The 12679-nt window shown below is 37.9% G+C and overlaps 1 protein-coding gene across 22 annotated transcripts in view; it reads left to right on the forward strand.

Annotated features, from left to right (window-relative positions):
- The window catches only part of ZBTB20 (zinc finger and BTB domain containing 20), a 473996-nt gene that overhangs the window by 78551 nt on the left and 382766 nt on the right, over nt 1-12679 (forward strand). For 13 of the 22 annotated variants that reach the window (XM_058829841.1, XM_058829861.1, XM_058829842.1 and 10 more), the window contains one exon: nt 8247-8306. The gene's annotated coding sequence lies outside the window, so the exon portion shown is untranslated. Of the gene's footprint in view, nt 1-1133; nt 1318-8246; nt 8307-8406; nt 8494-12679 lie in introns of those variants that run through there. The other 9 variants (XM_058829852.1, XM_058829850.1, XM_058829853.1 and 6 more) reach the window with 3 other exon arrangements.

The raw sequence follows: 12679 nt of genomic DNA on the forward strand, positions 1-12679 counted from the left end.
GATGTCAGGATCAAAGATGTTTTGTGGGTGTTATGTTTAGTACTGTTTCAAGTGTGTATTTTTGTTCTAATTCCCTCTATGTTTAGACTAGACAAACCTATTGCAGCATGAAGGAACTGTTTTGTGTCCAGAAGTCATTGCAAAGTGGCAAATATTGAATTTTTAATGTTCCCCACTGAATATAACTGGGGAAAGACACATTTTCTAAGAGGTTTTGTAGATTGTTTTGTTTTGTGGGTTTTTTTCCTAGAGGAAATGTGAATTAAATTTCTCTACTGTGAGGCATTTTAGGTATGCCATGTAAGTCTTACACATGTATTGGAGTAATATTGAAAAATCCAGTAAAGTACAAGAATAAAAAGAATGGAAAATAGGCTCAATTTTGTTTTGTTTTTGTTTTTAAAAATAAAAATGTTTTGAATGTCACTTGACAAACATCAACTGATGATAGTGGGAAAAGCTTTGGAACTGATATTTTGTCAGGGATTGTAATAAACAGTAAGAGTCCTTTGTAATAATACTGAAAATACTTTACCAGCAGAAAAAAAAAAAATGCTTTTGCTGTGATCATCTGTTTTTACACAAAAGAAATTTGATATTTACTGAAGTCTTAGCATCTGTCTTAGCAACCTCATTATGGAACGATTGATAGATATATTGACAAATTATGCAGCAGAAGAAATACAAAAAGCTAAAACTGATTACAAATAAGTTTTCTTGCTTTTTGATGACCTTTTGCTGCTTAGCTGGGGTATTGTGAGCTTCAGAGTCAACTGGAGACCACTTGTCTTGGGAGGTTATCATCCTTTCTTCACTCTGTTATATTCACCTGTCCATTGATAACAAAAAAATGTATTTCTGATAAATGTGAATGCTTCACTAGTTAGAGATCAAAAGCAAATGTAAGAATTGTACCAGGACTGCTTATGGGTTTTGTTATTATGTTTTGACATAGGACTGATTCATATCAGGCTAAAGGATTCTATGATTTTCCCTCTTCTGGCCTATAAAGATGCCTGAGCTTTGATTCACTTTGCAAATAGGAGTGCAAAAACCAGTATACTTTTCCTCCTCACTGAGGACTAAAGTCAAAATCTCCTTTTCAGTGGTGAAAAGGAGATTTTCTGAACTTCTGAACACTAATATAACCAAAACAGCTATAGCTATATAGCCAGATAACTGGAATCCCTGCTCAGATCTGCTCTTGAGCTCTGCAAGGAAAACTTGGATCTGCTTTGGCTGAGCAATTCTCCTTTGGTACCACCTGCTGCTCATATGCACTGGGCATCCTTCCCAGGGGCTTCCAGCTAGCATTGTGTAAGTACACACTGGAAAAGCTGCATAATTCATGAGGACATAGCTAACTTATCTGCCTCTTGAAAAATGTCCTGAAAGCACTTCCAAACTCAGAGAAAGATCCTACTTTGTCTTCTGGGTCTAGTAAAATACAAAAGGTTTTGGGAGGATTTGCTGTTTGTTTTGTTGCAATTGTTTCCATTGTGAGACTTCAGCAATTTTGAATGAAAGTCCTTTTACTTCAGCTGAGGAAGATTTGCAATCAAAAGTTAAAGAAGGGATGCTTCAAGGGCATTATGTGTATATCACTAATGCTGCATCTTTTGTCTACTGAAGTATTTGTAAGCTGGCCTTTAAGTCCATCAAAGATATATTTAAGTGTTTTCTCTGCATGCCTTCTACTTATCCTTATTTTCTGTAGCATTAGGTATACTCAGAAATACATGTATTACTTATACACTCTTCTCTATGTGTCAAACAGAATTTGTAAGTCGTTTATGTGAGCAGTACACAGTAAACCATTCTCATACAGTGTACTAAATATTAAATATACAGCATAATGTGCTAATAAAATGTTGCTAACATAAGTAGGCCACCTAAATTAGAGACTAAGCCAACTCTGTGATTAACTGTCTCATCTCCTGAATTGCATCCTTTGAAGGCTTTGGTAGGCAGAAAAAAAAAAAAAAAGAAAAAAAAAAAGAAAGTATAGTACATAAATATTGACAAAATTGTTAAGATCTAAAACCAGGGAAAAAAAGAACAAACTATGTTTGACCATTATAGCAATTAAGAGTAGATTAATAAATACGTTATCAGATATCACATTGTAAATATTTGTGTCAGTGCTGGGGGAATGTTAGTATGTGAGTTGGCATTGGAACAGGCTTGCCAGGAAACTGGTCACAGCATCAAGCCTGACAGAGTTCAAGAAAGATTTGGACAATGCTCTTGGGGACATGGTGTGACTTTTGGGGTGTATTGTGCAGGGCCAGGAGTTGGACTTCAATGTCCCTGTGTGTCCCTTCCAATGCAGCACATTCTGTGATTTTGTGAACATCATTAATCCAGGGCTTCAAAAGCAATATTACAGAATAATTTCTATGAAATGCTAGTTAAGAAAAGTTGTCTGAGATTTACAACCATGTTGCTGCCATGGTGATGATGATGATATTACCGTTCAGACAAAAAGTTGTGACTGTGTGATGGCCTGAGGTTAGTGAGGAGGAGATGGGTGTTGTTTTACACTACTGAATGCTGGGGACTTCAAAGGGTCTGTGCTAACTTCAGCAGGTAAAGAAATGTCACTTGTTTTATCCAGCAAGGAACTTTGAACTTCCCACATTTTCAGCATATCACCTGGGAAGGCTGTGTCACATCAGCACTGCGTTAGTCAGAACAATGTGTCAGGAGGGAGAACATAAAGATGGGCCCAGCTGGAGGTTCCACCCAGAACAGCATCTTGTCAGAACCTCAGGGGCCAGTGGTGATGACCTTTTTTCTTTTGTTTGTGGCACAGATGAGGTTGCTTCAGCTGGGCAGCTTTATTCAGTAAAGAAAAAGTGATTGTACTGAGGCTATTTTATTCTTTGTTGTAGAACTTCTGTCTGGAATTTTCACCAGGTTTTCCCTCTGAATCTGCCATCTTCCTAGCAGATGTACAGAAGCTGAGGAAGGTGTATATGCCTCACAGGAATCTTATTTTTGCTCAGCTGCAGTTCAGAAACAGCCATCCTATTCACTAGCAAACACGTGAATACAGGATCTTTACACTAAAACTCTTATTTCTGTATTATAAATTCCAGCATGGTTTGGTGAGAGGAAGTTTGGGGGTTAATAAGAAATGAATATTCTTCAAAACAACCCCACCTCCAAAAAAAAAAAAGTCCACAGCCTTATAAAATACCTGGTTTGTGTCCTAAAATAAAGCATGTATTTCATGCTCTAAAAGTCTGAGGTTTGTAGCTGAAAAAGATTAAGTAAATAATTCAGAATTTGTTATGTTTACTTGTTAATAATTAAGCAGGTTAGTCTGTGTACTTTTTATAGGCATTGAACTTTATTTATTTATTTTTATTTACTTGGCTCATGTTCTGATTTTTAAATTTGAAGAAGTTTCTGCCAAGGAAGAGATCATGAGAGAAAAGGCATCAAGGAGTTAAGTACTGCACAGAAAACAAAATCTGCAGGGACACATAATCTCTAGAGAGAATGGAGAATTGTCATCTCTCACTTCCCTTCTTCATTCCTCCAGAATAATCTCTAGTGTTTTGAGGGAATTAAATCTTAAAGGTGATAATGATTTTTCAAACAAAAGCAGCACCTTTGATTCCTACTTTGTGTTTTCAGTGACCAGAGACAGAGAGGTCTCTGTTACGAGGTGACATTTGGTTCATCTCAGTAGAAGGAAAGTTCCAGCCTTGTTCTGTTTCAGAAATAGCACAGAAATTTGAAGGGGAAGATCAGTAACAGACACATCATGTGTCCGCTTTCAGTTGTTTGAGTGAGTTACGGTCTGGGGAGATGCTGTGAACTGACAGATGTAAAGTCTGAAATCCTTGTCTTCTGAGGAGACCACAGGTGCTCTGTTGTTGCTGTCTGTGCTCTCCCAGCCACATTTGGAGCCATCCACTGAGAGACTGCATCCTCTGGCAGGCGATAGTTTATTCCAAGTGGCTCAGTCTGGGCACCTCTGCTTTCAGTGGTAATGAACAGGCTAATGGCTTCTCAGGCTCCTCTTGAATCTCAGTATCTGTCACTTGAGAAGAGAATGTGATGAGAAGCAAAATAATTCTGTGTTTTCTGTCCAGTAATTTTTGCTTGTTGTTTCACATAGTCTAGCCCTGAGCATAGATTGAAATAGAGAAAGAGAACAGGTTTGGATTTGGGTTTGGTTCCCCCCTCCTCCCCTGCCCACTGCTAATCACATTCCCTTCCTGCCTTAAGTAAGGCCACTGCCTAATATTTTTGAACGTTTGAACTGTTCCTTTGGTCTTGGCAGAATAAGATATCATTTGATATTTTCACTCACATTTTCCAAAGGGGAGACAAAGCACAGGCTAGTGTGAAAAGTCAGTTGAAGTGATCGGCATTAAAAGACAAAAGCTGCTGAAATGTGAGAGTGATCTTTGGACTGTATATTAAAAATCAAAGATTTTAAAAGACTGTTTATGTGAAAATTAATAGCCTGATTTTGTTGACAGTTGAAGTCTTCATCTGTTACCATGGCATGTTTTAATTCCCTGTCTGCGCTGGTATTTCCTTCTGAAGAAATGCACAGGCTCATTGCTAGTACCTCTGATATTAAAAATGCCATTTGCTGCTCATGTTCCAGGTGATGATTTCTGTTTAAGTAAACTTATGGTACATGAAGTGAAAGCATATCAACCTCGCAGACAGCATTACAGATGCTCCCTTTTCTCCATCATGTGACTGTTGCCTTCAAAGATCATTTTGTCCTGAGCCTAGACATTTAATCCAAGTCTTCCACAGAGATAAATATGGGCAAGCAATATTTTTCAAATAGGTTTGAGTAGTGCACAGGGAACTTAAATTGTTTCCTGAAAGAAAATTGTTTCATGTGTGAAGGATGTAACTGTAACAAGGTCGCTTCTGTAAACTTTTTCTCTACATGTATGAAGCTTCCTTTCCCACAAAAATGCCAAATCATGTCCAGTTCATTATCTTATACTTGCAGACCAGATCAGTAGTCAGCTTTGGGCAGGTTCTTTCAGAAATTCTTCAGACAATGTCTTTATCATGGAATTTAATGCTAGTCACTTGATGTGTTCTTTTTTTTATTCCCAGACAGACAAGCTTGACTCTTAAGAAAAGTTAACAGATATCTCAACCCTAGTTCTCAGTGGACCAAAGTCCATATCACAAAAACACATTACTGCAGTCAGTAAGATTTGCTCTATGGTTGTAAGTCCAGTGAAGGGTTGAACCAGCCACATAACCTGACCATTCAGCATGGTCCCTCAGCTCAAAGCTGAGAGGTAGTGGTGAGCCTGTGTGAGGCAATCTCTTCTCCTGCTAGAAATGCTGCCCTGAAAATGAGGGGATTTCAAGCTTTAAGTGTGGCAGATAAGACTTTTCCACAAACATTAAGTTCTCACACTTTTTTTTTTTATTTATTTTTTTTTAGAGCATTGTTGTGATGTGCTGTCCATTTTGCACAAGTTTCATGCCAGGTTGAATCTCAAAAGAGACCAAGAGATTTACGAGTATTCTCACAGTGAATCATGTCTGAGATTCTTTTTGGCTCCTATATTCTTAGCATTAGTAAACAGTGATTTCTTTCATTCACTTGCTGCTGGACTTAAGTTTGTATGTGTGATGACTGTGTTTGGAAGGAATTGAACTGGAGCAATGCTAATATAATTTATCTTACTCTTTGAATTGTGTTCATAAATGTAGGATCTTAAAAAGAGAAAATTTACCATCCTACAGTATTGCCTCCCCTTCCCCCCCCCCATAACCTTGAGAGAAAATGTAAATAAAAGTGACGCATTCTTTACATTTTCTTGAATGGAATGTATTTATTTCAGTTTCACTTAATCTGATGATAGGTCACTGAACAGTGTTTTTTTCATTAGTAGCAAATGTCAGAAGGTCATGCAGCTTATAAGGCATCAAGATAAGGAAATGAAAAAGTCTGTATAGTTCCTCTTGTTTGTATTTTCAGCAGTACAGGATGCTCTTGTTACTGTACAAGCAATTAGCATAATGGAAGAGGCATTTTTAATTTAGAAATGTTTAAGTTGTCCATTTCTGTATTTCTTAATTTTGTGGTAGATCTCATTCTGATTAGATATTTGAAAAGCAGAGTTAATAATTTTTTTTCATTTACTTTTCATTTTCATTCATTTACTTCATCCTGAAAAGCACATTTTTCTAGGAAATCACTGTGGCCTACCTCAAGCCTCTCAGAGGACTGAAAGACTTTTAGCTTTGAGCCCAGTAAGCCTCCAGTGAGCCTATGCTGTGCAGTATTCACCTCTGCTTAGTTCATGGAGTTAACTTTCATGTAAAAGTGAAAAAAACAAAGCGGTTTCCTGAATTGCATGCGGAGTTTTTCACTCCATTGATGTCATACAGATGCATCAGATTTTGAGGGCATTATTTTATATGATATAATTTGAATCACCAATAAGCTGTTGATCTAAATTAAACCACAAGGTTTAAACACAGAGGTTGGAATGGAAAACAAAGTGTATGGCCTGGAAACAGCTGTCTTGGTCCAACAAATTACCATCTCAAGTATAAGGCTTGATGAATTTAAACCATGTCTAAAAAACAGTTATAAAAACTGTGGCAGAAATGTTGCCTCTAATTAAATTCAGGCATTCAAATGTTTAGAAAGGATCAATTAATGATTGTGAAAATAAAGTAACTGTAAGAGTTATACAGACTTCTACAGCAGTTTCTGGCAAAAATTACAGCTGACAAGAGGGTAGCTTGTCATCATGAGTAGTTGTACAAATTTTCAAATTGCCAGTAGGCCAGAGAAGAGAAACAGACTTTTGACTTGGATTTAATCCTTTGCAGAGCATGAGGAGTCTAAGCACTGCTGGAGGTCTGACAGATCGATGGGTTTTAAAATAGAAAATTTTCTCTCACACCTTGTGATCATACTTTCCCATGCTCTTTCCATGCTTTTCAGCTGTTCCAGGTTCCCCAGTACCACCTTCTCTTACCGGACTCACTCAGCAGAGCCGTCTCTCTCTAGTGTGCCAGCAAGCACAGAGTGGTGCAGCTGGTAGATGAGGTAGACTTTAGGCAAACAGTACAATTTTGTACCCAATAGTGTCGCTTGAATCAAACATAACCTTGTGCAATCCATCCAGCAGCATTTAAAGGTCAAAACCCAACCCTCATTACTCAATATCTAGGCCTTCTGCTTTGCTTTATTCATTGTCTGTGCAGATGTGACAGACTGTTCCAGACCATCCTTGTGTAATGCTGGAAAGAGCTAACAGCCACTGTCCAGAGAGCCTCTCTCTATTCAGGCAACTGCAGGCTTTAGGAAAGCTGAAGCATTTGTTGCACAGCCTTAGATCAAGCAAAATAAAACTTCTTCCCTGAAAACAGTGGAAGCTCCCATCCAGCAGATGATGCTGAGTACACTCAGGACTGACCCACACAGCCTGGGGGATTATAATAGGAAAATTTCTTCAAATGCTGATGGATGCATCATTTGATTGTAATGACCACAGGTAGAAAGTACCCAGAAAACAAAAGGAGAATTACAAGATCTGAAAAGAAATTTTGAGCATGTTTCAGAGAAAGAAGCAGAACCATCCCTGTAGTAGCCGGGAGCCAGTGGAAAGTCAGGCTTGGAAACAATGAGCCTGAAAGCCTACTGGTGTTATATCTCCTTTACCTGGGAAAGCAACACGTTGTGTGCTTTCTTTCTAAATAAGTAAAGGTTCTCCACTTCTGAACATTTTAGTAGTTAACAGTATATGATACTAGGTCTGCTTTTGCTTCTTGGTTTCTGCAATGGACAGGTTTTCTGAACATTTTAGTCATTAAAGCCATTTATAAAATGCATTTGAATGACAAACAGAAGTGGCAAAACTTTGTTTGTTACACACGTTTGTTTTTATCCCTAAGAGGAATTAAACTACACTTAATGGGGAAAAAAAATATATTTACTTTTTTGAAGTATCGCTACATAATTATTTTGTGTCCAGCTGTATAACTTTCCTCTCTAAAGTATGTGCATAGCATGACATTTGAAATGCTAGTACAATTAGTTTGTTTGTCACCTGTGCACTACATGTGAATGTGTAGGACTTTGTTTTGTCTTCCTTCAGATAGCTGTATTTATATATATATGGCATTCCACCCACTTCCCCCACTGAATACCAGCTATTTGACTGTTATGGAAACTCAAGGTTTTTTGTGTGCAAATCCCTAAACATACTTACTTATTTTCTTTACAGCAGCATAAGAAAGAAGTGTTGAGAACTGCTCTTAACCCTTTTGGAGGCCGAAGTCAAAAGGTAAAACAAAATGCTAATGTTTCTGCTTCTGAAGGTGTTGTTATCATAATTGTTTGGAAATGCTGTTTCCTTATCACATCTGAACTGAGATTTCCCACAGGAGAAAAGCAGGGATACAGTAAGAGGAATCAAAACATTATTAGACCTCTTTAAGAGCCACCAGCATATCTGGGCATAAATTATACAGGTAAGTTTCAACTGGTAAACTGCAATTATCTGTTTTACTTAATATGAAAACATTGGTGTTGAGTGTCAATGGGAATTTCAGTAGGATTTAATATTGCTAAGGATTTAATGATTTTTGTCTCACTATTACTTGATAGTTTTTTATGATATATAAAGTTTTTTCAAATTACAGTAAAACAAATCCTGTAGCTCTTTTCTCAGGCAAGAGTCCCTCAATGGGAGTTTTGCCTGAGTGAGAACTGAATGAGGTCTAAATAATTAGCAATTAAAATATTCAGTTATTGTGCTATTGTATATAACAAAGCACTGGAGGTATTAAAAATTGCTAATCTCCTTCTTATTAAAATGTTAACTGCTAAACATAATACAGTTTTGCATTTCTATCATTCATTTTTGCAGTTCATTAGTAGAGGTGAAATGTTTGTGACAAATAGTCATTTGAACTTTTAAGGGATTGACTTTGTTTTCCTGGCATTTTAGTTAATATTTCCAACTGAGTTAATTTATAAGCAGAAGTTTTTGCGTGAGCCGTGGATTTTAGTAAAAAATCTGATCATGAGTAACTTCTCATATGCCATTCATGAGTATGTGCAGAAGAAAGCCAGTGGTAGGCTACTCCTCAGGAGGCAGGTTTGGGCAGCTTGGGTATCCCAATTTATATACATTTTGATCAGCAGCTCCTTGTAATGAACTCTCGTGATAGGTTAAGGGTTGTCCGTAGGGTTACCAGGCAATTGTCAGTGAGACACTGGCATGTGAACAGTTCAGCAACAGGCTGAGGAGCAAAGTTGTGCACCCCAGGCCTGTTAATTAGCACATCAGCCTATTATTACTGTGCTAGTTAATGTAAGGGCCAGACTGTGCTCTCACCCTGCTTCGCAGTGCAAAAGAATGAGTAAGATGCATCTCCTGTCTCCTCCTTCCCGTGGCAGCTGGGGAAGTGTGGGAAGGGAGAGTCATATTTGGTGATAGAGAAAAGAGTGGTAAGTGAAGGTGGTAACTGGTAGAGGAAGAAGATGAATTTATGAAAGGATTTGGTGACAGGTGAATTTCCCAGGGGAAAGCGACACCCTCAGTGCTATTTCTCCCATAGTCACTCCTTGAAGTAAATTTTGTTACATATTATGCCTAAAGTTGTTTTTTTTTCTGATCTTTTTGTAGAGACATTTATACCTAGGCATTTAATTGTGCCATATAACTGTTGGCAATTCAGGCTATGATTCTGCAAGGATTTACACATGTATTTCGCTTACATCATTATGAGTAATCCTGTTGAAATACGTGAGATTAATTGCAAGACATAAAGTTAGGCATGCATATTTGTCTTTGTAGTAAAAGAGGTGTAGTTTATTTATTTACTTTCAGGGTGGGAAATTATTTTTAAAAATACATAAATACATAATTCTGTAGCAATAAAAGAGGAGGTGGATGGTAGCAAAATAAGCTTTCTGTTTGTTCGCCAAAATCACATTTTTGTCAGGTTCTTAGCTGTAAAGTATGGGTAAGAATAGGCTGCTATCATTTTCCTTTTTACATGCACAGTTAAACCTACAGCTAGAATGAGATGATCATATGATTTATTATAGAGGAGTGAACAGGACAGAAATCAAACAGGAAGGCATGTGTACTTGTGTGGACTCTTGTTTATAATTTCATCAGATTGGTGCGCACCTCAGACATTTTATATAGTGATAAGATATGCAAATTATTCTGGAGCCAGCAGCGATATCTTCACCTGAATGTCAAAACTGGCAAAGATTTTTAAACCTAACCTCAATAACAACCTGTATTTTAAAGCAACTATTCCGAAGATATAGCTACCAACTACAGACAAGTAAGTGCAGAATTGTTTCCTGCTTTCCTTCATACCATTTCCCTTCCTCTTTTGTTTACCTCCATGGAGGAGCAAGGCTGCAGGCTTACCTGTAAATACTGGGTGTAACTATGGGCAACAGTGCAGAGGAGCTATAAAGCTGTGTGGAAGTTTGTGCAAAGCACAGGAATGCAGTTAGAAAATGGGGACTCCTATGGAATGAGACGTACCAGAGGAGATAGCTTATTTTTCTCCAGGTGCCTGTGTCACATCTTTGTATCTATGAAGGGATGAGTAGCACAAACTCTTCATTTTAGCAGCTTCCTCTGTCTTTGGTTGTAGTTTTCTTGCAGTTATGTACTTAAATCAGAATGTGGTGTAGTAGAAGCCTGTGGGTACAGTGGAACGTTTGGATGGTAGCTTTGCCATGAGATTGAGAACTGAAATTCCTCAAAGCTGTAGGTGTTCAGCTGCCGGGGTTTTGGTTTTGAGTGTAGATACAGTCATGAGAGAAAGGGTGTCACTGAATATGCAGCCTGGAATTTAAATGTTAGATGTGTTTATTTTTTGAATCCTTCTTCAAGTCAGTGTGCACTGACTGTAAAGTGATAATCCTGTGTATTTTCCCTAGAATCCTCCTCTTCTCTCTGTGGATGTGTGCACATAACTATGTCCAAAAGCTTCCATCTGAAGTTTTCCTAGGACTTTCTTGGCTTGTTTTCTTCTTGTTTTTAGTGTGTGTACCTAATTAACCAGAAAGCTGTCTGGACTGAGAACATCCAACAAAGGGTAACAACTGAAGTTCCTGATTAGAAAGATATGACCTATCCATAAAATGTAAGTCCTGTAATACATTCTCATGGATCTGGGTACTCTTTATGAAAAGGCCAAAATACCCAGATTTGTGCAGATTTGGGCCACTGCAGCAGAACATTTTGTTTACAACAACCAATTCTGGCACCTACTTTGGTGTTGTGGATACTTAACTCCTACCCACTCAAACGGAAGCACTTCAAAATAATTAAAGTAAATGAATTATCCACACACAGAACAAACCCTTTCAGAGAGAAAGGGAGTTTGTGTAGAGCAAGAATCTGGGGGTTTTTGTGCGATTTTTTCTAAAGCATTTATTTCAAGGTCTTCTTAAAGAAGAAGCCAATGCTTTTGTTGAAAAATAAAAAATAAACCTGAATTTTTGATAGTTATTTCTACCATGGCTGATGAAATTAAATCACTGAAAACTAGAAAAAAAGCAGATGAAATTTGTCTTTTCAAGCTGAAGTTCAGGCAGTAGTGTGTTGCCTCTCTGCAAAATGCTTACCAAGGTAGCACTGGAAGAAACACAGTGGGTGTTGTGGTATGTTCACTTTCAATGCACTGCTGTAAAAGACTGAAAGATTTAGAAGTATTTGAGGGAATTCCCTGATAGGCTGTAGGAGTTCTCCTGGTTTAGTCTTTCACCTGAATGGATGCACTTTAACCTTCTGCTGCAGTACCAGTGCCATGGTTGCAGCTACCAACATTGACACTTTGCCAGTTGACACAAGAATTGATCACTTACTGCTGTATAGGGAATAATTACCTAGGTCTGATACCAATAACCTTGTTAATCCTACCAAAACCTATGCATTCATATCTGATAACTGTTGATACTGGAATCTGTCGTGTTCTTTCAACATCAAGCTTCACAGGAAATCTCTGCTTCCATGCAGAAGTCCTCCTTACTTGTGGCTCCAGGAGGTAAAATTCAGCTTCTTTCTTATATTGACACTACATTTGCTAGGTTTTTTCACTGCTGAATTTAATTACAGGCATTCACCAACATTCCAGGGGTAAAGGGGACCAGCATTGCAGCCTGCACTGCTGTTTCTCTGCTTGTGATGAATGGTAGCCCACTGGGCTAGTTAACCATTACACTGACATTTTCCTGTTCCTTCATAGTTGGTTTATGCCCAGGAGACATGGGTTACCAGAGCCTAGCTGCAAACCCAAAGTTCAGTATTGTGTGTGCACGTGTGTTCATGTTTACCTGCATGCACATCTGTTGTGTTATCCAGCAGATATTCTAGTAAAATTAATAATGCCAGGCCAGTCTGCCTGGTTTTTCTATATAAAAGTTATAAGTCAGAGGTAATGTTTTACTCTCCCTCCTTTACTGTTTTTAATAATGAATGTGAAAGGATTGGCCTCTTAATTCACTGGTTTCCTCATTCAGTGCTGTAAGCATGGAGTTTCAGGATGCTAAAATTCTCTTTCTTAGAGCACATTTGAATCATGTGGCCTGTGATTCATGTTGATTTGCCAGGGGCCATGACCTGATACCTCCTCTATGAAAAAGATAACATCCTTCTTCACAGAGAGTGAAAAAGTTTTG

The sequence above is a fragment of the Poecile atricapillus genome, chromosome 1, assembly GCF_030490865.1.
Source record: "Poecile atricapillus isolate bPoeAtr1 chromosome 1, bPoeAtr1.hap1, whole genome shotgun sequence".
In the NCBI taxonomy this organism is placed as follows: domain Eukaryota; kingdom Metazoa; phylum Chordata; class Aves; order Passeriformes; family Paridae; genus Poecile; species Poecile atricapillus.